A 27,679-nucleotide genomic window follows, 5' to 3' on the forward strand; every position below is an offset into this window, starting at 1 on the left:
CCAACATCTTTGCATCCCAGGGATAAATCCCACTTGGTCATGATCTACAGTCCTTTTAAAAAAAGCTGTTGAATTTGGTTTGCTAGTATTTTGTTTTTTGGTTTTTTTTTGCATTTGTATTCATCTGGGATATTGGCCTGTAGTTTTCTTTTCTTGTAGTGTCTTTTTCTGGCTTTGGTATCAGGATAATGCTGACTTCATAAATGAATTTGGAAGTGTATACTTCTCTTCAAGTTTTTGGAAGAGCTTGAGACAGATTGGCATTAATTCTTTTAAAGTGTTTGGTAGAATTCATTAGTGAAGCCATCTGGTCCTGGGCTTTTCTTCCTTGGGAGATTTTTGATTATTGATTCAACCTTCATACAAGTTATAGGTCTGTTGAGACTTTTTTTTTTTTTGGCTGTGCCATGCAGGTTGTGGGATCTCAGTTCCCTGACCAGGGACTGATCCCAGGCCACAGCAGTGAAAGCCCAGAATCCTAACCACTAGGCCACCAGGGAACTCCCTAGACTTTGTTTTTCTTTATGATTAGGTCTTGGTAGGTTGTATGTTTCTAGGAATTTATCCATTATTTCTAGATTATCCAGTTCGTTGGTGTATAATTGTTCATACTGGTCACTTATGATCTTTTTAATTTCTGTGGCATCGTTTTTAATGTCTTCTCTTTCATTTTATTTTGTCACCTCTTTTTTTCTTAGTCTTTCTAAGAGTTTGTCAATTTTATTTATCTTTTCAAAATATCAGCTCTTAGTTTCATTGGTTTTTTTCACTTGATTTTCTATTTCACTTACTTATGTTCTGATCTTTCTTATTCCCATCTTTTTTATAACTGTAGGCTTAATTTATTCTTTTTCTAGCTTCTTGGAGTGTAAAGTTAGGTTGTTTGAGATTTTTTTTCTTTTTTAATGAAGCATTTATGACAATAAACTTCCCTCTTAGTACTGCTTTTGTTGAATCTCATATGTTTTGATATGTTGTGTTTTTGTTTATCTCAAGGTATTTTCAAATTTCCTTTTAAATCCAATTGTTGTTCAAGATTATTGTTGTTTAATTTCCACATTTGTTAATTTTTCCAGTTTTTTGTCTACTATTGACTGCTAGTTTCATTCCATTGTGGTCAGAAAAGATATTTGGTATAATTCCAATCTTCTTAAATTTGTTAAGACTTGTTTTGTAACCTAAATGTGAGCTATCCTGGAGAATGTTCCATGTGCACTTGAGAAGAATGTGTTCTGCTGCTGTTGGGTGGAATGTTCTATACAGTAAGTCCCCTACATACAAACGAGTTCTGTTCTGAGAGCACATTCGTAAGTCCAATTTGTTTGTAAGTCCAACAAAGTTAGCCTAGGCACCCAACTAATACAATCAGCTATATAGTACTGTACTATAATAGGTTTATAATACTTTTCACACATATAATGCATAAACAAAAAGTAATGAAGACATTTTTAATCTTACAGTACAGTACCTTGAAAAGTACAGTGTACAGTACAACAGCTGGCATACAGGGGCTGGCGTTGAGTGAACAGGCAAGAAGAGTTACTGACTGGAGGAGGGAGAGGAGGTGGGAGATGGTAGAGCTGAAGGATCAACAACAATAGGAGACAGAGGGCAAGCTGCAGTTTTCACTCACACCTGACGATGGCACAGGTTCTGGTTCCTTGCTGGAATTAATTCTGTCTACCCTCTTGAAAAAATGAACCAGTGATGTCTGGGTGGTAGCTCTTTTTTTCTCATCATAGATGACATGGTAGCACTGGATTGCATTCTGAATGGCTGCTGCAACCTTCGTGTACTGTTCTATGTTCCGGTCCTATGCCTCAAAAACTAACAGTGCCTCCTCAAATAAAGAAAATCCCCTTGCCGTTTCCTGCATCGTGAATCTCTTCGGTTCTTCAGTTACTTCTTCTTTCTCTTGTCTCTCTTCGTCCTTTCTCTGGGCCTCTAGTTCCATCAGGTCTTCGTTAGTAATCTCCTCACGTTGCACAGCAAGGAGTTCAATAAAGTCGTCCTCTTGCAGATCTAGCTGAAATAAAGATACTATACTACTGTACTCTGTACAGTACTGTACCGTAAAGTACACAGAAGCACAACTACTTGTAGAGGATGCATGCACGTGACAATGTACGCCAGACAAGTGAACTAATTTACGTGATTGGACATGCGAACACACGTTCCCATCTTCGAAAGTTCACAACTCGAAGGTTTGTATGTAAGGGACTTACTCTGTATGTCTGTTAGGTCCATTTAGTCTATAGTTTTGTTCAAGTCCTCTGTTTCCTTTTTGATCTTCTGTCTGGATGTTCTATCCATTACTGAGAGTGGAGTCTCTTACCATTATTGTCTTGTCTTATATTGTTTATTTCTCCCTTCAAACTATCAATGTTTGCTTTATATATTTAGGTGCTCTGATGTGTGTAATATATATAATTCTTATATCTTGTTGGTAGATTGGCACTTTTATCAGTATAACGTCCTTCTGTTTCTTATGACAATTTTTGACTTATAATCTATTTTGTGTGATATAAGTATAGCCAACCCTGCTCTATTTTGGTTACTATTTCCGTGGAATATCTTTTTCCATCCCTTCACTTTCAACCTGTGTGTCCTTTTTATTTTTTATTTTATTTTATTTTATTTTATTTATTTATTTTTGGCTGTGTTGGATCTTCGTTTCTGTGCGAGGGCTTTCTTCAGTTGCGGCAAGAGGGGGCCACTCTTCATTGCAGTGCGCGAGCCTCTCACTATCGCGGCCTCTCTTGTTGCGGAGCACAGGCTCCAGACGCGCAGGCTCAGTAGTTGTGGCCCACGGGCCTAGTTGCTCTGCAGCATGTGGGATCTTCCCGGACCAGGGCTCGAACCCGTGTCCCCTGCATTGGCAGGCAGATTCTCAACCACTGCGCCACCAGGGAAGCCCATGTGTGTCCTTTTTAGACAGCATATAGTTGAGTCTTGTTTCTTTAATTCTTTCAGCCACTCTTTGTCTTTTGACTAAAGAGTTTAATATTTTTTCATTTAATGTTAATTACTGACAGAAAAAGACTTACTGTTACCATTGAGTTCATTGTCTTGTTAGGTTTTTTGTTTTTGTTTTGTTTTTTTTGTTTGTTTGCTTTTTCCTCTGAAAGATCCTTTTGTGAATCATGGTGGAATTACCTATACCAGATATTTTAAAGATGTAGAACTTTATAATTGTGAGGTGATTTCAGTGAACAAGAAAAGCTTTCCAAAGTGAACTTAGCCAAAATTGTATTTAATCTTCCTTAAATATAGACACATTTTAGTTATTGGGGAGAAAGTCTGTTGAAATATAACAGGAAGTATTCGGATCCCTCTCTACTCCTCCTCCACCCTGTCCCCTATAGCTTCACATAGCCCAGAATCCATTTACTTTTGTTCCAATAGCCATTATACTTTATATTCTTTTAAAGTGGAAGCTTTGAAGTTGTAGTAAATGTATTGTATCATACTACTCAGTTTGTTCAATTCACTAAGCATTCATAGAGTATTAGGCATCCCTCTAGGTTAGGTACCAGAGAGCAGTAGCTTTCAAACATTTTATACCATGAAAAAAACACCCATTTTATACTGTGACTCACAGTAACAAGTATCAGTATGGTTAACATTGTAACCCACCATGTCATTTGTGTGCGCCTATACTCATAACTGAAACAAGTGTCATAAAATAACACTTATTGGTATTATGGGAGATATACTTTGATATTTTCTAGTCTCTTCTTTTTCTTTTTAAAAAACTTTTTATTGAAGTATAGTTGATTTACAATGTTGTGTTAATTTCTGCTATACAGCATTGTGACTCAATTATACATATATATATTTTTCATATTTTTTTCCATTTGGTTTAATCACAGGATATTGAATATAGTTCCCTGTGCTGTACAGTAGGACCTTGTTGTTTATCCATCCTTTATATAATAGTTTGCATCTGCTAATCCCAAACTCCCAGTACTTCCCTCCCACATCCCCCCTCCCTCTTGGCAACCACAAGTTTGTTCTCTATGTCTGTGAGTCTCTTTCTGTTCCATAGATATGTTCATTTGTGTCCTGTTTTAGATTCCACATATAAGTGATATAATATGGTATTTGTCTTTTTCTGACTTACTTCACTTAGTATGATAATCTCTAGGTCTATTCATGTTGCTGCAGATGGCATTATTTCATTCTTTTTAATGGTTGAGTAATATTCCATTGTGTGTATATATACATATATACACACATATCACATCTTCTTTATCCATTCATCTGTCGATGGACATTTAGGTTGTTTCCATGTCTTGGCTATTGTAAATAGTGCTGCTATGAACATAGTTTCCAGAGGAGGCCCTCCACCGGTGGGTGTTTGAGGTGGTGGAGGCTCTGCAGGAGCATCCTTGGCACCCCAGCCAGATCCTTATTCGCTACATCTGGGAGCTCATCGTCATCTGGGACCTGCAGGGCAGCCGCGTGCTCTGTCATTTCCTCAGCAGCCAGCAACAGGAGAATATCTGCTGGCAGTGGGATGGTCATCTGATAGCTGCCATTCTGACAGCAGCTACTGCCAGTGGCCCATGTCCGGTGATACCCAGCAGCCAGAGCCCCTGCACAGCTGTATGCCTTTTGGTCCTTTTCCTTGCAAAGCTATTACCAACATCTTCTGGCTGACCACCAAGCAGGGGTTGCCCTTCACCATCTTCAAGGGTGGCATGCTGTGGGCTGGCTATGGGGACTGCCACTGCATCTCGGTGGTCCACAACAGCCAGCAGACAGCCTCTGACTTCCTCTCCCGAGTCGTCGACTTTACTCTTCTCGTTGAGATGGACTGTGCGGCTGCCTTTGATGACCCCTACACTCAGGTGGTGTTGGCTGAAGAGGAGCTGGTGGTGACTGACCTGCAGACGGCCGGTTGGCTGCAGATTTAGCCTCCCTACCTGGTCTCCCTGAACTGCTCTGCCATCACCTGCTCCCACCAAGTCTCCAACATCCTCCTGAAGCTGTGGGAGCACATCATCACTGCTGGCAGCTGGCACAACACACACCTCTCCACCGTGGAGTGGCCCATAACTCACGGGGCATGAGGACAGCATGGTGAGGTTCTGGGATGCCTGTGGCATGTGCTTGCTGCTGCTCTACAAACTCAGCACTGTACAGGTGTTCCTCACCAACACAGACCCCAGTGAGAACCGCACTGCCCAGGGCGAGGATGAGTGGTCCCTGCTCTGTAAGGTGGGCTCCGTCGACCCCCACAGTGACGATCCGCAGCTGGGCATCCAGAAGGTTTTCCTCTGCAAATACAGTGGCTACCTGGTTGTGGCCACCACGGCAGGGCAGGTGAGGGTGCTGGAGCTAAATGATGAGGAGGTGGAGCACTCCATGGAACAGGTGGAGGCTGACCTGCTGCAGGACCAGGAAGGCTACCGCTGGAAGGGGCAGGAACGCCTGTGTGCCTGCCCGGGGCCTGTGCGCTTTGAGCCTGGCTTTCAGCCCTTCGTATTGGTGCAGTGCCAGCCCCTGGTTGTGGTCACCTTCTTGGCCCTGCACTCCCAGTGGCACTTCGTGGCCTTCGGCACCAGCCACGGCTTCAGCCTCTTTGACCACCGGCAGTAGCAGCAGGTCTTTGTCAAGTGCTCACACCTCAGTGATCAGCTAGCCTTGGAGGGCCCACTGTCCCATGTGAAGTCCCTAAAGACGTCTCTGTGCCAGTCCTTCCACTGGACACTTTGCAGCCGGGTGTCCAAAAGTAGCAGTGGCCCGCTGGCCCTCCAGGAGATGTGCAGGAGGGGAGCACCAGGCAGAGCAGACCCACATGCAGAACATGGAGCTGGCGCCTGTGCAGTGCAAGATGGAGGCCCACTCGGCAGCAGACACCTTCACGGGCTTAGTCTGGACCCTCTACTTCACTGACATCTACCTGAGGGACAACTCTCGCCTCTGCCTCTTGCTGTGGCTGGCACCAATGGTAGTACCGTCTTTGCCTTTGCCTTGTGCATGACACCCGAGGAGCACAGAATGGATGAGCCGGTGTGAGCGGAGCAGGCCAAGGAGATCCAGCTGATGCCTGGTGGGCATCCTGGTGCTGGACGGACACAGTGTGCCCCTTCTCAAGTCCCTGGAAGTGGCCCATGACCTGTCAAAGAGCCTGGACGTTCAGGGAAGCCACCAGCTGTTCGCTGGGTCAGAAGAACAGTTCAAGGTGTTTCACGCTGCCCAAGGTCAGTGCCAGGCTGAAGCTGAAGCTAACCACCCTAGAGGGCTTGCGGGTGCAGTGAGTCACTGTGGCCTGCTTCCGCAGCTGTCGAGCTGAGGACTATAGGGAACATCACCTGGCTGTCATCACCAACGTGGGTGATGTCCAGGTGGTCTCACTGCCCCTGCTCAAGCCCCAGGTTCATTATAGCTACTTCTGCTAAGTGGATGTCAGCAGCATTGCTTTCTGCATCTTGACCAAATATGGCCAAGGTTTCTACCTGATCTCACCCTCCAAATTTGAGCACTCCTCTCTCTCCACCAAGTGGCTGGTTGAGCCCCAGTGTCTGGTGGATTCAGCAGAAGCAAAGAACTACAGCTGCCCCCGCAATGGATTGGGCCCTGAGAAGGCCTTGGGTGGAGCCAGGAACTCAGCCAAGGTGATGGAGAGGAGAGGAGGTTGACCTGAGATGGAGCATGCTCTGCTCAGTGATGAGAGGGTCCTGAAGGAGATCCAGAGCACGCTGGAGCGAGACCAAGGGCACTGTGGCAATTGGCCATTCTTAGCAAGTGGGTTACAGCCTCAGCAATGGGGAGGATGCTCCTGAGTTGCTGTCGCTCTATCTCCTTCTGCAGTGGAGTGAGTGGTAGGGGCATCCAGGCTGCATGATAAGCACACACTACTGAGGCCTCTTCCTTGGGGTACCACCCCACCTAGAGAGGCCCATGGACTGGGCCATGCAGGGGGTAGGGGGACCCCCATTTTCCACCCTGCTGCTGCTCCTGGCCTCGGGAGAGGAGACACCCCAGGTCCTTGGGGCTATCCCTTCCTGGGCCTTGACTATCTTGGTCCTTTTGTCAATGTTGCACAGTTTTTAAACCCCCACTCCCCCCTTTTTGTTAGTCTTTTAATTATTTTGTCTGCCTTTTCCTCTCTTGATGTCTTCCTTTGTGTTTTGTTGTTTTTTTGTATAGCTGTGCTTTGATTCCTCTCTTTCTTCTGTGTAGTTTCTGTAGGTCCTTCCTTCCTTCCTTCCTTCATTGGGTCTTCTTTGCTGTGTGTGGGCTTTCTCTAGTTGTGGCGAGCAGTGGCTGCTCTTCATTGTGGTGCATGGGCTTCTCATTGAGGTGGCTTCTCCTGTTGCAGAACATGGGGTCTAGGCGTGTGGGCTTCAGTAGTTGTGGCTCGCAGGCTGTAGAGGACAGGCTCAGTAGTTGAGGCGCAGGGGCTTAGTTGCTCTGTGGCGTGTGGGATTTTCTCAGACCAGGGCTCGAACCCGTGTCCCCTATATTGGCATGAGGATTTTTAACCCCTGTGCCACCAGGGAAGACTGTATTTTTCTTTTTTATTGTGGTAAAATATACATAATGTGATATCTACCATCCTAACCATTTTTAAGTACAGTTCAGTGGTGTTAAATACATTCACATAACTTTTTCATCTTGTAAAACTGAAACTCTATAACCATTAAACAATGACTCCCCATTCTCCTCTCCCCTCAACCCCTGGCAAGCACCTTTCTACTTTCTGTCTGTATAATATTGACTGCTCTAAGTACCTCATATAAATGGAATCATACAGTATTTATCTTTTTGTGACTGGCTTATTTCACTTGGCATAATGTCCTGAAGGTTCACCCATATTATAGTATATTGCAGAATTTCCTTCAAGACTGAATAATGTTCCATTGTATGTATATATGACATTTTGCTTATTCATCTATCCATGGACACGTGGGTTGCTTTCACATTTTAGCTATTGTGAATAATGGTGCTATGAACATGGGTGTACAGATACCTCTTTGAGACCCTACTTTCCATTCTTTTGGGTATATACTCAGAAGTGAAATTGTTGGATCATATGGTATTTCTATTTTTAATTTTTTTAGGAACTGCCATGCAATTTTCCACAGCCACTGTGCCAATTTACATTCTTTTTTTTTTTTTTTTTTTTTTTTGTGGTACGCGGGCCTCTCACCGTTGTGGCCTCTCCCGTTGCGGAGCACAGGCCCCGGACGCGCAGCCTCAGCAGCCATGGCTCACGGGCCCAGCCGCTCCGTGGCATGTGGGATCCTCCCGGACCGGGGCACGAACCCGTGTCCCCTGCATCGGCAGGTGGACTCTCAACCACTGCACCACCAGGGAAGTCCCCCAATTTACATTCTTATCGGTAGTGCATAGGGTTCCAATTTTTCCACATCCTCACTGACACTTGTTTTCTGTTTTTTGACAGTAGCAATCCTACTGGGTGTAAGGCTGTAGGTATTTTTTTACATGGTTACGTTGAGGCTTACATACAATATCTTAGAACTGTAACAGTCTGTTTTCAGACTGATAACAACTTAAGTTCAACCACCTACAAAACCTCTACATTTTAAGTCCCCCACACACTTTATATTATTGTTGTCACATTTTACATCTGTTCATATTTGTATCTTTTTTTTTTTTTTTACGGTACGCGGGCCTCTCACTGCTGTGGCCTCTCCCGTTGCGGAGCACAGGCTCCGGACGCGCAGGCTCAGCGGCCATGGCTCACGGGCTTAGCTGCTCCGCGGCATGTGGGATCTTCGCGGACTGGGGCATGAACTCGTGTCCCCTGCATCGGCAGGCAGATTCATAACCACTGCGCCACCAGGGAAGCCCCCCATATTTGTATCTTTTAACATATTTTAAAATTATAGGTTTTTTTTCTTTAACTTTTATACTAGAATTAAAAGTGACTTACTCATCATGATTAAAATATTACAGTATTCAGTATTTGTCTACATGTTTACCTTTTTTTTTTAAGCATCTTTATTGGGGTATAATTGCTTTACAATGGTGTGTTAGTTTCTGCTTTATAACAAAGTGAATCAGTTATACATATACATATGTTCCCATATGTCTTCCCTCTTGCGTCTCCCTCCCTCCCACCCTCCCTATCCCACCCCTCCAGGCTGTCACAAAGCACCGAGCCAATATCCCTGTGCCATGCTGCTGCTTCCCACTAGCTATCTACCTTACGTTTGGTAGTGTATATATGTCCATGACTCTCTCTCGCCCTGTCACAGCTCACCCTTCCCCCTCCCCATATCCTCAAGTCCGTTCTCCAGTAGGTCTGCGTCTTTATTCCTGTCTTACCCCTAGGTTCTTCATGACATTTTTTTCCCTTAAATTCCATATATATGTGTTAGCATACGGTATTTGTCTTTTTCTTTCTGACTTACTTCACTCTGTATGACAGACTCTAGGTCTATCCACCTCATTACAAATAGCTCAATTTCGTTTCTTTTTATGGCTGAGTAATATTCCATTGTATATATGTGCCACATCTTCTTTATCCATTCATCCGATGATGGGCACTTAGGTTGTTTCCATCTCCGGGCTATTGTAAATAGAGCTGCAATGAACATTTTGGTATATGACTCTTTTTGAATTTTGGTTTTCTCAGGGTATATGCCCAGTAGTGGGATTGCTGGGTCATATGGTAGTTCTATTTGTAGTTTTTTAAGGAACCTCCATACTGTTCTCCATAGTGGCTGAACCAATTCACATTCCCACCAGCAGTGCAAGAGTGTTCCCTTTTCTCCACACCCTCTCCAGTATTTATTGTTTCTAGATTTTTTGATGATGGCCATTCTGACTGGTGTGAGATGAAATCTCATTGTAGTTTTGATTTGTATTTCTCTAATAATTAATGATGTTGAGCATTCTTTCATGTGTTTGTTGGCAGTCTGTATATCTTCTTTGGAGAAATGTCTATTTAGGTCTTCTGCCCATTTTTGGATTGGGTTGTTTGTTTTTTTGTTATTGAGCTACATGAGCTGCTTGTAAATTTTGGAGATTAATCCTTTGTCAGTTGCTTCATTTGCAAATATTTTCTCCCATTCTGAGGGTTGTCTTTTGGTCTTGTTTATGGTTTCCTTTGCTGTGCAAAAGCTTTGAAGTTTCATTAGGTCCCATTTGTTTATTTTTGTTTTTATTTCCATTACTCTAGGAGGTGGGTCAGAAAGAATCTTGCTGTGATTTATGTCATAGAGTGTTCTGCCTATGGTTTCCTCTAAGAGTTTGATAGTTTCTGGCCTTACATTTAGGTCTTTAATCCATTTTGAGCTTATTTTTGTGTATGGTGTTAGGGAGTGATCTAATCTCATACTTTTACATGTACCTGTCCAGTTTTCCCAGCACCACTTATTGAAGAGGCTGTCCTTTCTCCACTGTACATTCCTGCCACCTTTATCAAAGATAAGGTGTCCATATGTGCGTGGGTTTATCTCTGGGCTTTCTATCCTGTTCCATTGATCTATCTTTGTGTTTTTGTGCCAGTACCATACTGTCTTGATTACTGTAGCTTTGTAGTATACATGTTTACCTTTAAACAACAAATTTCATATTACTAGCCAAAGGCACCATCTTGACTCTCCTCCAGGTGGCTAGATTCTGTTGGACCTGCCAGAGCTCCAACAAGAGCAAGAGAGAAGCCAGTCCTTTAACGAGCCCCATCAGAAAAGCTGGGGAGGGTGAAATAGGTAAAGGGGATTAACTGAATGGTGATGGAGGGAAACTAAATTTTTGGTAGTAAGCATGCTGTAGTGTATACAGAATTAGAAATATGTTGTACACATGAAACTTATATAATGTTATAAATCAACGTTACCTCAACGAAATAAATTTTAAAATATATCAGTCCATCAATTATAGAAAACGTAATAGAGCAATGCAAGTTGTTAATAATAGGGGGAACTGTGTGTGTGTGGCAGGAAATAGGAGGAAGCATATGAGAACTTGGTAATTTTAACTTTTTTTTCATGAACTTAAAACAGTTCTAAAAAATAGTCTATAATTTAAAAAATATTTTAAATTATGATCATCTACTACTTTTGTAATCAGCAAAGAATCAGCAAGAAAAGAATACATATTGTTTTTTTGAAGGAGTCAGTATTATGTGTGTTTGGAATTTAGGAATGTGTAAATAGGGAGCTCTGGGACACCACCTTTAGTCATGTACATAGGGAACTAAGAAATGCCAGTTTCTGAAGAGAGAGACTACATCATTTATGTTTAGTAATCAAAGGTGAATGGCCATGTGGCTCAGAGAAAGAGAGAGAGCCTGAGAGAATGGCTGCTTTTGTTCTGATGGCTTTCTTTTTCCTAGTTTTTGTATCCTTTTAATTAACTTCACTTTTTGCCTAATCTCTAAAACATCACCCTGCCCCTGAAAATGTCTTTTTTTGAGAATCTTCCCAAAGGGACAAGAAAGCCAGCTTAGTCATCCCCAGCATCTGTAAAATCGAGGCATGAGTTTTATATACTCAGTCATTGTAATAAAACTCCACCATCACTTAAATAGCTGCGGGATCTGCTCCCGCTGAAGTTGATCAATAGTAAAAATGAGGAAGAGTGCCCTGTCTTTAAGGCAACTACAATCTGGTAGGGGAGACAAGGCATGAATTCTTGAGAAGTCTATGCAGGCAACAAGTCACCATCTATAACCAACTGACAGCTGTGTACTACATGCTGAGTAACTGACATAGATGACAGTGCTACATACTTCGAGGAAGGAAATAGCACTGTTTTGAGTCATGGTGACAGTACTGAATATGAGGGAGAGCTGTAATCACTAAAACTAAATTTATGAGTAAATGATTCTACGCAGCAAACTACACAGAAACATCCACTGCATTTGTCGATTATTGTTTTAATTAATTCTTAGTGAGAAACTGAAACCAACATCAATCTGTCTACAAGTAACTTAGGTATTTTAACATATTCACTAAGTTCTTGTTCTTTTTTTTTTAATTGTGAAGCCTAACATACATACAGCAAAATGCATAAAATATAAACATTCAGTGTCACAAATAATTACAGAGTAAACACCTGTATTCCAACCAACTAGGTCAAGAAATAGGCTATTTTAAGTTCCACAAGTCACCAGAATGTCTTTTCTTGATCACAAGCTCTCCCTTTTCCCTAAATGTAACCTCTGTATTGACCTTTGTAATAGTTACTTCCTTGTTTTTCTTTATAGTTTTCCACCTATATATTCATCCCTAAAAATGTTGTTTTATTTCTCCTATTTTTATCTTTATATATATATATATAGAATCATGCTATATGTATTTTTTGTTTTTTCTTTTGCCCAACATTATGGTTTTTTTGAGATGCATCATGCTGTTTTCACTCTTCAATAGTGTTCCATTGTATGGATATACTAAAATTTATCCTTGCAGAGTCAAGATAGACTAATAGGAGGATGTGGAATTCGCGTCTCCGCACAACTAGGGCACCTGCCAGGCACCAGTGGGGGACCACGGACACCAAGGGGACGGGAGGAACCCCCAGTTACCGGCTTGCGGGATCTTGGTTTGCAGGCTGGAGGTTGGGCCTGAGCTCCTGTGGTGGGAACTCCGAGTCCAAACTGCTGGACTAACAGAGAACCTCAGACACCAGGGAATATTAATAAGAGTGAGGCATCCCGGAGCTTCTCATCTCAGTACCAAGACCCGACTCTATCCAACTGCCTGCAAACTCCAGTGCTGGACGTCTCAGGCCAAACAACCAGTAAGACAGGAATACAGCACCACCAATCAAAAAAAAAAAAACAAAAGAAATGACAAAAAAATGTGTTACAGGTAAAAACCTACAAGATCAAATAAATGAAGACAAAATGGGCAACCTACCTGAAAAAGAATTCAGAGTAATGATAGTAAAGATGGTACAAAATCTCGGAAACAGAATGGAGAAAATACAAGAAACATTTAACAAGGATCTAGAAGAACTACAGAGCAAATAAACAGTGATGACCAACACAGTTACTGAAGTTAAAAATACTCCGGAAGGAATCAATAGCAGAATAACTGAGGCAGAAGAACAGATAAGTGACCTGGAAGATAAAATAGTGGAAATAGCTACCACAGAGCAGAATAAAGAAAATGAATGAAAAGAATTGAGGACAGTCTCAGACACATCTGGGACAACGTTTAATGCACCAATGTTCGAATTATAGGGGTTCCAGAAGGAGAGAAAAAGAAAGGGTCTGGGAAAATATTTGAAGAGATTATAGTCGAAAACTTCCCTAATATAGGAAAGGAAATAGTCAAGTCCAGGAAGCACAGAGAGTACCATACAGGGTAAACCCAAAGAGAAACACATCAAGACACATATTAATCAAATTAATAAAAATTAAATACAAAGAAAAATATTAAAAACAGCACGGGAAAAGCAACAAATAACATGCAAGGGAATCCCCATAAGGTTAACAGGTGATCTTTTAGCAGAAACTCTGCAAGCCAGAAGGGAGTGACAGGACATATATAAAGTGATGAAAGGGAAAAACTTACAACCAAGATTACCAAGCAAGGATCTCATTCAGATTCGATGGAGAAAATAAAACCTTTACAGATAAGCAAAAGTTAAGAGAATTCAGCACCACCAAAACAGCTTTTCAACAAATGCTAAAGGAACTTCTCTAGGCAGGAAACACAAGCGAAGGAAGAGACCTACAGAAACCCAAAACAATTAAGAAAATGGTAATAGGAACATACATATCAGTAATTACCTTAAATGTAAATGGATTAAATGCTCTAACCAAAAGACATAGACGGGCCAAATGGGTACAAAAACAAGACCCGTATATATGCTGTCTACAAGAGACCCACTTCAGACCTAGGGACACATACAGACTGAAAGTGAGGGGATGGAAAAAGATATCCCATGCAAATGAAAATCAAAAGAAAGCTGGAGTAGCAATTCTCATATAAGACAAAATAGACTTTAAAATAAAGACTATTACAAGAGACAAAGAAGAACACTACCTAATGATCAAGGGATCTATCCAAGAAGAAGATATAACAGTTATAAATATTTATGCACCCAACATAGGAGCACCTCAATACATAAGGCAAATGCTAACAGCCATAAAAGGGGAAATTGACAGTAACACAATCATAGTAGGGGACTTTAACACACCACTTTCACCAATGGACAGATCATCCGAAATGAAAGTAAATAAGGAAACACAAGCTTTAAATGATACATTAAACAAGATGGACTTAATTGATATTTATAGGACATTCCATCCAAAAACAACAGAATACACTTTCTTCTCAAGTGCTCATGGAACATTCTCCAGGATAGACCATATCTTGGGTCACAAATCAAGCCTTGGTAAATTTAAGAAAATTGAATCATATCAAGTATGTTTTCCGACCACAGCGCTATGAGACTAGATATCAGTTACAGGAAAAAAACTGTAAAAAATACAAACACATGGAGGCTAAACAATACACTACTAAATAACCAAGAGATCACTGAAGAAATCAAAGAGGAAATTTAAAAATACCTAGAAACAAATGGCAATGAAAACACAATGACCCAAATCCTATGGCATGCAGCAAAAGCAGTTCTAAGAGGGAAGATTATAGCAATACAATCCTACCTCAAGAAACAAGAAAAATCTCAAATAAACAACCTAACCTTACACCTAAAGCAGTTAGAGAAAGAAGAATTTAAAAAACTCCAAACTTAAGGAAAGAAATCATAAAGATCAGATCAGAAATAAATGAAAAAGAAATGAAGAAAACAATAGCAAAGATCAATAAAACTAAAAGCTGGTTCTTTGAGAAGATAAACAAAATTGATAAAACATTAGCCAGACTCATCAAGAAAAAAAGGAGAAGACTGAAATCAACAGAATTAGAAATGAAAAAGGAGAAGTAACAACTGACACTGCAGAAATACAAAGGATCATGAGACATTACTACAAGCAACCGTATGCCAATAAAATGGACAACCTGGAAGAAATGGACAAATTCTTAGAAATGCACAGCCTTCCAAGACTGAACAAGGAAGAAATAGAAAATATAAACAGACTGATCACAAGCACTGAAATTGAAACTGTGATTAAAAACCTTACAACAACAACAACAACAACAAAAACCTTCCAACAAACAAAAGCCCAGGACCAGATGGCTTCACAGGCAAATTCTATCAAACATTTAGAGAAGAGCTAACACCTATCCTTCTCAAACTCTTCTAAAATATAGCAGAGGGAGGAACACTCCCAAACTCATTCTACGAGGCCATCATCACCCTGATACCAAAACCAGACAAAAATGTCACAGAGAAAGAAAACTACTGATGAACATAAATGCAAAAATCCTCAACAAAATACTAGCAAACAGAATCCAACAGCACATTAAAAGGGTCATACACCCTGATCAAGTGGGGTTTATCCCACGAATGCAAGGATTCTTCAATGTACGCAAATCAATCAATGTGATAAACCATATTAACAAATTGAAGGAGAAAAAACATATGATAAGCTCAATAGATGCAAAAAAAGCTTTTGACAAAATTCAATGCCCATTTATGATAAAAACTCTCCAGAAGGTAGGCATAGAGGGAACCTACCTCAACATAATAAAGGCCATATATGACACACCCATAGCCAACATTGTTCTCAGTGGTGAAAAACAGAAACCATTTCCTCTAAGATCAGGAACAAGACAAGGTTTCCCACTCTCACCACTATTATTCAACATAGTTTTGGAAGTTTTAGCCACAGCAATCAGAGAATAAAAAGAAATAAAAGGAATCCAAAAAGGAAAAGAAGAAGTAAAGCTGTCACTGTTTGCAGATGACATGATACTATACATAGAGAAACCTAAAGATGCTACCAGAAAACTACTAGAGCTAGTTAATGAATGTGGTAAAGTAGCAGGATACAAAATTAATGCACAGAAATCTCTTGCATTCCTATACACTAATGATGAAACATCTGAAAGAGAAATTAAGGAAACACTCCCATTTACCATTGCAACAAAATGAATAAAATACCTAGGAATAAACCTACCTAAGGAGACAGAAGACCTGTTTGCAGAAAACTATAAGACACTGGTGAAAGAAATTAAAGATGATACAAACAGATAGAGAGATATACCCTGTTCTTGAATTGGAAGAATCAACATTGTGAAAATGACGATACTACCCAAGGCAATCTACAGATTCAGTGCAATCCCTATCAAACTACCAATGGCATTTTTCACACAACTAGAAGAAAAAATTGTACAATTTGTATGGAGACACAAAAGACCCTGAATTGCCAAAGCAATCTTCAGAAAGAAGAACTGAGCTGGAGAAATCAGGCTCCCGGACTTCAGACTATACTACAAAAGCTACAAAACAGTATGGTACTGGCACAAAAACAGAAATATAGATCAATGGAACAGGATAGAAAGCCCAGAGGTAAACCCATGTACCTATGGTCAACTAATCTATGACAAAGGAGGCAAGGATATACACTGGAGAAAAGAGACTCTCTTCAATAAATGGTGCTGGGAAAACTGGACAGCTACATGTAAAAGAATGAAATTAGAACACTCCCTATCACCGTACACAAAAATAAACTCAAAATGGATTAAAGACCTAAATGTAAGGCCAGCACTATAAAACTCTTAGAGGAAAACATAGGTAGAACACTCTATGACATAAATCACAGCACAATCCTTTTTGACCCACTTTGTAGAGAAATGGAAATAAAAACAAAAATAAACAAATGGGACCTAATGAAACTTAAAAACTTTTGCACTGCAAATGAAACCATAAACAAGACAAAAAGACAACCTTCAGAATGAGAGAAGATATTTGCAAACAAAGCAACTGACAAAGGATTAATCTCCAAAATATACAAGCAGCTCATGCAGCTCAATATCAAACACCACAATGCAAAAATGGGCGGAAGAGCTAAATAGACATTTCTCCAAAGAAGATATACAGATTGCCAACAAACACGTGAAAAGATGAATGCAAATGAAAACTACAGTGAGGTGTCACCTCACACTGGTCAGAATGGCCATCATCAAAAAAATCTACAAACAGTAAATGCTGGAGAGGGTGTGGAGAAAAGGGAACACTCTTGCACTGTTGGTGGGAATGTAAATTGATACAGCTACTATGGAGAACAGTATGGAGGTTCCTTAAAAAATAAAAATAGAACTACCATATGATCCAGCAATCCCACTACTGGGTGTATACCCTGAGAAAACCACAATTCAAAAAGAGTCATGTACCACAATGTTCATTGCAGTACTCTTTACAATAGCCAGGACATGGAAGCAACCTAAGTGTCCTTCGACAGATGAATGGATAAAGAAGATGTGGAACATATATACAATGGAATATTACTCAGCCATAAGAAGAAATGAAATGGAGTTATTTGTAGTGAGTTGGATGGACCTAGAGTCTGTCATACAGAGTGAAGTAAGTCAGAAAGAGAAAAACAAATACCATATGGTAACACATATATATGGAATCTAAAAATCAAAAAAAGGTTCTGATGAACCTAGGAGCAGGACAGGAATAAAGACGCAGACATAGAAAATGGACTTGAGGACACGGGGAAGGGGAGGTGTAAGCTGGGACAAAGTGAGAGAGTACCATTGACATATATATAGTACCAAATGTAAAATAGCTAGTGGGAAGCAGCTGCATAGCACAGGGAGATCAGCTCGGTGCTTTGTGACCACCTAGAGGGGTGGGATAAGGAGGGTGGGAGGGAGATGCAATAGGGAGAGGATATGGGGATATACGTATGCATATAGCTGATTCACTTTGTTATACAGCAGAAACTAACACAACATTGTAAAGCAATTATATTCCAATAAAGATGTTAAAAAATAAATATTTAAACAAAAATTTATCCTTTTGTTGATGTGCATTTGAGGTTTTCTTCAGTTTTGGACTTTACACCCATTGTTGCTAGAAGACATTCTTGTAAACATATCCTGGAACACGAGTACCCAAGTTTATAATATCTGAAGTCTTTGTGATTCTCTTTCTGTGTCTCTAGTTTCTGACTATTACATAGAATCTTTCTTTATCTCTGTACTTACTTATCTTTGTAAACTGATTATACTCCTTGAAAATCATTTGTAAAAATAATTTGAGTTCTGGTATTAAGGTGCTTGCCTCCAAGGAAGGCTATATTTATTTTTCCAGGCAACATTGGACAGTTTAATACAGAACTAATTTAAACCAAATTTCTGGCTTGAGTTCCATGGCCATTTCAGGCAATGTGACCCTAGGTTGCAAATCTCTGGATAGGCCAGTTTACTTCTAGTTCCTCTGTACCTTGAAACCTTGTAACCTCTTGAGTACTCTAAACTGGAGAAACATGGAGAAAGTCTCGTGTTAGACACTGAAACTTGAGGAGGTCTTGCCTTTTATTTCTAGTCCCCTAATTTTGCAGGGGCATTAAGACAACCATGAATTTTCTCTGATCAGCAAGTGTCCTCAGGACAAAACAAGCTTTTGTGGTTGCTTATCTCTCTGGGTTCCTACTTTCCCATTAGTCTTTGTCCGGTAATTCCCTACTAGCTTTTTAGCTCTCCAATGCGTTTTAAATGGTTTTAAATCTTTTAATTCAGACTCCTTAGCTGCTTTCTTGTAGGAGCATTACTTCAAGTTACCCAGCTCACACTCTCTGGAAACAAAAGTTCCCGGCTAAGTCATTATGAGGTAATTCTAGAACCTGCTACAGAGAATAGGGTAAAACTGGATTTGGCTTTCTGCAATCTTGGCATGTAGTACACAACTTTACTAGCCAATGTTCTTGCCTTTTATTAGATTCCGGTCTTATTCTGCCCATATTGGTCTGCAGACATACCCCAAATCCTTCTAGCTGGAAAAGCATTGTCTTGACCTCTAACAGCATGTTCTGTATTTCTTTCTCTTAGAGTTGCCATTGCATCTTAATTCTCCTCATTCTTTTCTAAAAAGCCAGACTTTAGACGGGACCAGAGACCAAAACCTTGCTACACAAATGTCTGTGTCTTTAACCATCTTTTTCTTGGTTTTTAATCAGTTAAATATTAGTGTTTTCTGGCTCTCTAACATATCTATGATCATCCTTCACTTTAATAACAGAAAATTTTGACTATTTCTGTATGAAGACAGTGCCTGGTGAGGCAATTTCTCATTCTTTAGTTTGCATACAGACATCTTTGCTTTCTCTCAGTTCTCTTAAAACTTAAAAATGTCTAGTTGTTCTTGAAAAATTCTAGAGATCAATATGGTCTGTTACCAGTTACTTTACAGTTTTTCATTGTGTAGTAGAAACATATAGGGCTGGGGAGGAAAACTACAGAGGTAAAGTGCCATGTTCACCATATCGTAAAAAGAGTACATACTATCAGCATGACTTATCACTGTTGATGATGACCCTGAACACCTTGCTGAGGTAGTGCTTGTCAGGTATTTTTCCACCACTCTTTTATTTCCCCTTTCCACACTGTGCTTTTCGGAAAAGAGTCACCATGCACGGCCCACACTTAAAGAGTGGGGAGTCATGCTTCATCCCCTTTAGGGTGGAAAAGCTGCATACATTATTTGGAATTCTTCTGTATGGAAAATTGTCTCTTCTCCCCCATTTATTTGTTTATTCAGATTAGTATAAACTCATGGGTATTTATTTTAGAGCCTGGATTATAATCCAATGTTACTTTATTTTATTGCTCAAATGGTTTCATATTTGACCATTGGGAGCTTTTTTCAGTTGGCTGTTTCAGTTTAAGTCCCTTTGACATAACTCCATCTTTTGGGTTTGTTGGTGTCAGCATATCTTTACATTTTGACACTACAAGATACTCCAGGCTCATCTTGCATATTTCCTGCTCTAGTTCCAGAACTAGCATTTTTTCCCAAAGAGCAATGGTTCCTTTTATTGGAGAATGGTATTATAAACCAAGAATTGGATACAGATGTGCTCATTGTTCCTGGGGTATTGTTGCTTCTAGACCTTCTCAGCTGACAGTGCAAGGAAATATATGTGTCTATTAATCCATGTATATGTACATATCTATAAGTCTTTTTGTATGTAATCATTTGTATCTACATTAAGCTTAATGCAATTTCATATTAATGTCTCCAAATGTAACCTGTTATCACAAAGAGCATTCTAGCTTCCTTCCCTTACTTATCTGTAAACTCCCACTCCAACAGTGAGAAATCTGCCTTGCACCATCCCTAATTTACTGTAATTTACTTAATTGTTCAAATGCAGTAATCTGTATAGAGTATTAGAGTTGTTAGCCTTAATGTCTGTGGAAAACAAGAGTCTGGCCCTTATGGACAGTTTCTTTTGCCTTTTGTCTTATAGACTCCACTCATTTCTGGAAGTTAATTAGGTCAGCAGTTACCCCATTCCCTACGGTAAGGTAATTTCATATATTTGTAAATCAGTTATTTTGTCACATTCTGCACTTTTTCCTGGAATTTCCTGATCTCCTAAATGATCTTTTTAAACTGCATACATTAAGGTTCACTCTTTGTATCGTAAAATTCTGTTGTTTTAAAAAATGCAGTGTCATGCATACACAATTACAGTATCATACAGAATAATTTTACTGCTCGAAAAAAATCCCCTGTGCTTCACCTATTCCACCCTTCTGTCCTTTTCCTGAATCCCTGGCAGACACTGATCTTCTTACCATCACTATAGTTTTTCTTTTTCCAGGATGTCATATGCTTGGAATCACACACTATGTAGGATTTTCAAAGTAACTTACTTCACTTAGCAACTTACATTTAAGATTCATGCATGTCTTTTTGAGGCTTGATAGCTCACTTCTTTTTTTTTTTAATCACTGAGTGATATTCTATTGTCTGGATGTACCACAGTTTCTTTTTCTTTCTTTTTTTTTTTTTTGCGGTATGTGGGCCTCTCACTGTTGTGGCCTCTCCCATTGTGGAGCACAGGCTCCGGACGCGCAGGCTCAGCAGCCATGGCTCACGGGCCTAGCCACTCCGCAGCATGTGGGATCTTCCCGGACTGGGGCACGAACCCGCGTCCCCTGCATCGGCAGGCGGACTCTCAACCACTGCGCCACCAGGGAAGCCCCACAGTTTCTTTATTCACCTATTGTAGGACATCTTGGTTGCTTCCAGTTTTGCTGAATATGAATAAATCTGCTATAAATATTTGTATGTTTTCAGATCAGTTGAGTAAATACTTAGGAGAATGATTACTGGATTGTATGGTAATACTATGTTTAGCTTTATAAGAAGAATTGCCCAGCTGTCTGCCAAAGTGGTTGTACCATTTTGTAGTCCCACCAGCGTGAATAAGTCCTGTTCTCCACATCCTTGCTAGCAGTTGGTATTCTCAGATGTTTTGGGTTTTGTTTTGTTTTTTGGTATATTAGCCATTCTGATATGTAGTAACATCTCACTGTTGTTTTAATTTTCAATTCTTATTGATAAATTATGTTGAGAATCTTTTCATATGTTTATTTGCCATACGTATATATCCTTTAGAGAGGTGTCTCTTCAGAACTTTTGCACATTTTTTATTGGGCTGTTTTCTTATTGCTAAGTTTTAAGAGTCCTTTGTGTATTTTGGATACCAGTCTTTCATTGTTATGTGTTTTGCATATATTTTTGCCTGGTCTGTAGCTTGTGTTTTTATTCTCTTACCAGTGTCTTTTGCAGAGCAGAAGCTTTTAATTTCAGTGAAGTCCAACTTACCTTATTTTTCTTTTCATGGATCAAGCTTTTGAGGTTCTATGTAAAAAACCCAAGGTCAACTAGGTTTTCTCCTGTATTTTAGAAATTTTATAGTTTTGTATTTTACATTTGGGTCTATGGTAAACTTTGAATTAATTTTTGTGGAAGGTGTTAAGTCTTTGTCTAGGTTTATTTTTTTGCATGTGGATGTCCAACTGTCCCAGCGACATGTGTTGAAGAGACTGTCCTTTTTCCATTGAATTGCCTCTGGAGCTAATATTTTAAAAATAGGCACAGGTATCCATTCTGGTGAGGATGGATTTTGGGTCTATAAATATAGGAATATAGAAAGATTCTCAAGACTTATTAAGAGAGGAAAAAGGAAATTGCATAATAGTACATAATATTCCATTAATCTTTAAACATACATACAACAAAATTATACATTGTATATGTGTTTGTAAACTTATAGAGAAGGATCTAAAAGGCTATACATCAAACTTTCAACAGTGTTTCTTCCAGGGAGAAGTGATTTGAAATGGCAATAAAGAAGGACTTTAGGCAAAGAAGTATTTCTAAAAATCTTAAGGAATATTCTATAATGATAAAAATGCCATTTTAAAATATTAAAATATAGACTCAAAATATATAAAATAAAAAATGCCAGAACTTATAAAGTATATAGATAATTTATAATCATATTTGGAAATTTTAACATAGCTCTCTTAGTAACTAATAGAGAAAGCAGACAAAACTTAGTGAGAACATAAAAGATTTGAATATCATGAATAACAAACTTTATAGGCACAAGGTATTCTGTGATATACATTCTTTCAAGTCCATATGGAACACTTACCAAAATAGATCTTATATTGAATCATGTAAGTCTCAACAAATTTCAAATAATTTAAATCATATGGTATGTTTCCTGATCACAGTGGAATTAAGCTAAGGACATTTACAGTAAGATAACTAGAAAAATCATCATTTGGTATTTAAGTTGTCTATTTTGAAACAATCTTTGGGTCAAAAGAGAAATCATAACAAAAATTTTATTTTTTAAGATTTTTTGATGTGGACCGTTTTTAAAGTCTTTATTGAATTTGTTACAGTATTGCTTCTGTTTTATGTTTTTTTGGTTTTTGGCCATGAAGCACATAGCCAAAAAACTACCTGCTCCCCAACCAGGAATCGAACCCACATCCCCTGCACTGGAAGGCAAAGTCTTAACCACTGGACCACCAGGGAAGTCTGACAACAGAAATTTTAAAATATTTTTGTTTGAATGATAATGTACATATAACATATCAAAACCTGTGGTTTGCAATTAAAGCAGTGCTTCAAGGATAATTTTTCCCCAGTTTTATTGAGATACAGTTGACATACAGCACTATATAAGTTAAAGGTATACAGGATAGTGATTTGACTTACATATATCATTAAATGATTACCACAGTAAGTTTAGTTATCATCAGCATCTCATTAAATACAACAAAAAAAGAGAAAAAGAAAAAACTTAGAGGAAAAAGAAAAAACTCTTAGAGGATAATTTTTTTTAGCTTTAAATGTAAATATTAGAAAAGAAGAGCTTCCCTGGTGTTGCAGTGGTTGGGAATCCTCCTGCCAATGCAGGGGACACAGGTTTAAGCCCTGGTCCGGGAAGATCCCACATGCCGCGGAGCAACTGGGCCTGCATGCTGCAGCTGCCGAGCCCACGTGTCACAACTACTGAGACCCACACACCTAGAGCCTGTGCTCCACAACAAGAGAAGCCACCACGGTGAGAGGCCCATGCACCACAACTGAAGACTAGCCCCCGCTCGCTGCAACTAGAGAAAGCCTGTGCGCAGCAACAAGGACCCAACGCAGCCAAAAATAAGTAAATAAATAAATAAATGTATAAAAAAAAAAAGAAAAGAAGGCAGACTGAAAATCACTGATCTAAACATTGTCTCAAATGGCTAGAAAAAGAGCAGTAAACTAATTGTAAAGAAACTAGAAGGAAGGAAAAAATGAAGAGGAGATATCAGAAACAGAAATCAAATAGCCAAAAGAGAAAAAAATCAACATAAAAAGTTAAATCTTGAAAAAATTAATAAAATTGATACCCCACCCCCAGCTCCGCAGCAAGACTGATAAGTGTCTTGTACATTTGCACACAACTAGGAAATCAAAGAGTTAGGTGCAGGACAGCCTCAGGTGCTAAGAAGAATAAATTGCATGAAAGGGCTAGCACCATGTATGGCACAAAACAAGTGTTTAGAAAAATTTTCTTGAGTTTGAAACATGCCTGTATTAGTTTCCTGAGTCTTCCATAAAAATTACTACAAACTGAGTGGCTTGAAACAATAAAAATATATTCTCCCACAGTTCTGGAGGCCAGAAGTCCAAAATCAAGGTTTTGGCAGGATTGGTTCCTCCTGGAGTCTCTGAGGGAGAATCTCTTCCATGGCCTGTCTCCTGGTTCTAGTGGTCGTCAGAAATCCTTGGTATTCCTTGGCCTGTAGCTGAATCACTCCAGTCTCTGACTGAATATTCACATGGCCTTTTCCTCTGGGTCTCTCTGTGTTGTCAAATCTTCCTCTCCTTTCTCTTATAAGGACGTTGGTTATTGGATTTAGTGCCTCCCTAAAGCCAGCATAATCTCATGCTGAGATCCTTAATTTAATTACATCTGCAACACCCTATTTCCAAATAAATAGGGGGTAGGGCTTGGACATACCTTTGGGGAAGATGCTATTCAACTTACTATACTGTCTAATTCTTCTAGACTCTAGAGAAGAAAAGAGGCATACAGGACCAGAAAGAGATTTTTTCAGAGACTAAACCCAAAGACGAAAACTCTTACAAGATCAGTTTAAGACATCCAGGATCTCTGGGGAATAAAACTGGGGCTCTGACTGGGTATGCATTTTTAGAGTAAGCCCAAAGAGAAGGATTTCCCCTCCTCCATAAACTAGAGTGAAAACACTAGGAATGATCTCTTAATAGGACCAGGTAGATTAAGGAAGATAAATTGGCACACAGGTTTAACTTATACTGGGGAAGAGGAGAAAAGTAGAACGGAGTGGAGCTGCTTTCCTTATGCAGAGTGGAGACTGCCTTCTTTATGCACCTTCCTGTGGTGCATTCAGATGCAGTCACAGGACACAATCTTGGCTCAGATTGTGGAAAACTAGGAAAATAGACATTTTTCTGTTTTCAAATCACTTTAATAAACAAGATTTCCACAAATTGTTGCAACCCCTTATAAGGCATTGCTATTCCAACTTTAAAATCAGGAAATAGAGAATCTGAGAGATCATACAATTCGCTGAGGGCATGAGAATCCTCCAGGCCTTCAATAGTGGTATTGAGATTTACTGCACAAGCTTCCTCAACTAAGAGTTATTACGATACCCATCTTGTAAATGAGGAAGGTGAGGCTTAGAGAGGTGCTGTACCTGGCCCAACCCCATACGTCTAGTGAATGGTAGAGCTAGTATTTGATCCCAGTTCTGTCCAGGAGACCACGGACTATGACCCTTGAGCCTGATATTGCTCTAGACTGGGAGGTCTTTTGGCCTTTCTCAAAAAGGCATTTGAGAGTAAAGCCATCTTGCTTCTTATTCCTGTTTTCATCAGTCAGAGACCTCAGTGTAAGTAAGTACTCCTGACCAATTTCCTCTACCTGCCCTTCATGCTCATAATTGTCTATAGTCCCTTGTCCTTAATCCAAACCTCTCCCACCTCCCAAACTTTCCACTGTGTTCCCTCATATTCCTACTCCATAATCCACTAATGCCCTATAGCCTCAATTTCTTCTTAGGTTCTGCCTCCTTCTTAGTATAAATTCAGTCCAACTCTCCCTTGAGGACATGGAATTTCCTGAAAGTCTCTGAAATGAAAATTTTTATTCTCATTAGCAACCCATCTGAAGTCAGGAGGTGAATTTGAGACCCTTTTTGCTTCCCACTGTAACTTCCCCAGCTGTTAACGGATTGAATTTTATACCTGCAAAATACATATGTTGAAGTCCTAGCCTCAAAATGTGACCTTGTTTGGAAATAGGGTCATTGCAGATATAATCAATTAAGATGAGGATTAAGGTGAATCCCTAATTTAATAGGACTGGCGTCCTTAGAAAAAGGGGGAATTTAGGCACAGATATGTACACAGGGCGAATGCCATATGAAGATGAAGCAGAAAATCTACAAGCCAAGGAGCACCAAAGATTGCCAGCAAGCTGCCAGAATCTGGGAGAGAGGAATGGAACAGATTCTCCCTCACCACTCTCAGAAGGAACCAATTTTACTAACACCTTGACTTCTACCTTTTAGAACTGTGAGACAATAAATTTCTGTTGTTTAAGCCACCTAGTTTGTGATACTTTGTTATAGCAGCCCTAGCAAAGTAATACACCAGCTCTTCGGTAAAAATCCTGTTTCACTCTAAGGCTCAGACTGTTCAACCCAACTCATCCTTCAGATCTCAGTTTAATGGTTATTTCTTCCAGGATACTTCCTTGATTTAGATTCTTTGGTATACACTCTCACAAAATAATTTTCCTTCTTTTTGGCACACTTATTTACGTCAGTTTGCAATTGCACAGATGTTAGTGTTGTTTGATTGATATTTGGCTTTACCTCTAGCTCCTAAACTCCATGACCCCAGCAAAAGTTTCCGTTGTGCTCACCATCATATCCCCAGGAGGTGCTTAGCAAATATTTGTTGAATGAATTAAAGCATTCCATTGTTTCAGAAGTTAATTTCTTTTTGAAATACAAATAACCTTTGGCAAATATAATCCACCAAGCCTTATCAGTTAACTGATACTTAATATGTACATGAAGGTTAAGTCCAAGAGGGCTCTGAGTTTTGTGTTATCAGATAATTGCTTCCTAAATGGCACTTGGCTTCTTTTTGAGTCCTATTTCTTGCTCTTGTCTACTTTGACAACTATTTCACTGACTTTTTTTTTCTGGCTTCTTTGAATTTTTTATTGACAATCCCATGGTCTCCAGAACCTTCTTTATCATCTTTTAGCATCAGTTGCCTCAGATGCTTTTGGGGGATTTCTTGGCAGCTATTGTGACATTTTAATTTGTTGTAGCCATTACATGGCATCTTGGCCGTACTCCTAAATTTGGCCATGTTTGTCTTCTCGTCAAGATTTTAGAACATTGAAGAGGTAGATGGTCTACTGTTATTTTTAGCCCCAGATGTAGGAAACTCGATCTTTTGCAAATGGTAGTAACAAATAGCTAGTGCTGTCTTGAAATTAGCCAAGGATGCATCAGTATACAACTTGGGGCAGACAATGCCTTGGTGATAAGTGTGAATACAAGAGAATGACAACCCATGAGGTGTTTCTTGAATTTTTTTAAATAGGTGTCTCTTCCCAATTGGAGCTGGGATGGCAGATGTTGTTCAGGTGTTTCAGAAATGATGGTGGATTAAAATACTAGACAAAATCAGAGGGGAAAATATCAGAATTCAGCTGCATAACTGGTACATTCTAAAATTTTAGTACCTATTCTACTTTTGGGGTTCAAAAATCAAATATTACTACATGGTGTTGTGGTATAATAAGAAATATATTTGGTCTCTGCTGGCCCCACCTCCTTCTTGGCAGGAGCTGCTAAAACCCTAGGAATCTCCTGAGAGATAAGAGCGTTTTTTATATGCTAATGAGATGACTCCTGACTGGGTCTCCTACATAGCTTCAGATTAGGGGCTAGAAAAGATCAAGCCAGAATAAGAGGGTTTGATTTTTCTGTCCCCCATCCCCACCTCAGAGGAGGAGAGGGGAGCTGTAGATTGAGTTCCGTCACCAATGGCCAATAATTTAATCAATCATGTCTGTGCAGTAAAATGTGCATACAAACTCCTAATCAGTGGGGTTTAGAGAACTCAGTTGGTGAACATGTTGAGGTCCTGGGAGGTGGTAGAGAGGGCATGGAAGCTTTATGCAGCACCTCAACAAATACTCCTCATTCACCACCACCACCTGCCAGTACCTTTCCCTATGCACCTC

At 39.7% G+C, this 27,679-nt stretch overlaps 1 pseudogene; it reads left to right on the forward strand.

The window, feature by feature from the left end:
• Window positions 1-2,106: 2,106 nt before the first annotated feature.
• Window positions 2,107-27,679, forward strand: part of LOC101274679 (LLGL scribble cell polarity complex component 2-like) — a 106,416-nt pseudogene continuing 80,843 nt past the window's right edge.

The sequence above is a fragment of the Orcinus orca genome, chromosome 6 (assembly GCF_937001465.1).
Source record: "Orcinus orca chromosome 6, mOrcOrc1.1, whole genome shotgun sequence".
Classification (NCBI taxonomy): Eukaryota; Metazoa; Chordata; class Mammalia; order Artiodactyla; family Delphinidae; genus Orcinus; species Orcinus orca.